The sequence below is a fragment of the Carlito syrichta genome, unplaced genomic scaffold (genome assembly GCF_000164805.1).
Source record: "Carlito syrichta isolate Samal-C Ts95f unplaced genomic scaffold, Tarsius_syrichta-2.0.1 Scaffold308254, whole genome shotgun sequence".
Lineage (NCBI taxonomy): Eukaryota > Metazoa > Chordata > Mammalia > Primates > Tarsiidae > Carlito > Carlito syrichta.
In genome coordinates, this window is record NW_007252350.1 from 98749 (window position 1) to 99513 (window position 765).

Consider the following 765-nt stretch of genomic DNA (forward strand, 5'->3'; position numbering starts at 1 on the left):
GCAGCCAACACATACATGAAAAAATGCTCAGCCTCACTAGTCATCAAAGAAATGCAAATTAAAACCACACTGAGATACCACCTAACTCAGGATGGCCATCATCAATAATTCAAAAAACAACAGATGCTGGAGAGGATGCAGGGAAGAGGCAACGCTTTTACACTGTTGGTGGGAGTGCAAACTAATACAATCTCTGTGGAAAACAGCGTGGCAATTCCTACCTAAAAAATCTAAAAATTGACCTTCCATATGACCCAGCAATTCCCCTTCTGGGACTATGCCTAGAGGAATTCAAATCATTTTATTAAAAAGATACCTGCTCATGCATGTTTATTGTAGCACTATTCACAATAGCAAAAACTTTGGAACCAACCATGCTGTCCATCGAAACTGGAATGGATTAACAAAATGTGGTACATATACACAATGAAATACTATGCAGCCATAAAGAAGGACAAAATTTTGGATTTCACAGCAACTTGGATGGATTTAGAGTCTATAATACTTAGTGGTCTCTTACAGAAACAAAGAACTGAGTACTACATATACTCACTCATAAGCGGATCCTGAGCATTTATCATAATACTATAAGAAAGGAATTGGCAGTAGTGGGAAACTGCTGGTGGGGGAGGGTACTTCACATCAACAAGGGTACATGATCTCAAACCAGGCGAAGTGGGTACCAAAGTTTACCTGTAAAATGATCATTTATCCATCTAATCCTGAATTGTACCCCTCATCTCTTTTTTTTTTTTTTTTTTTTTT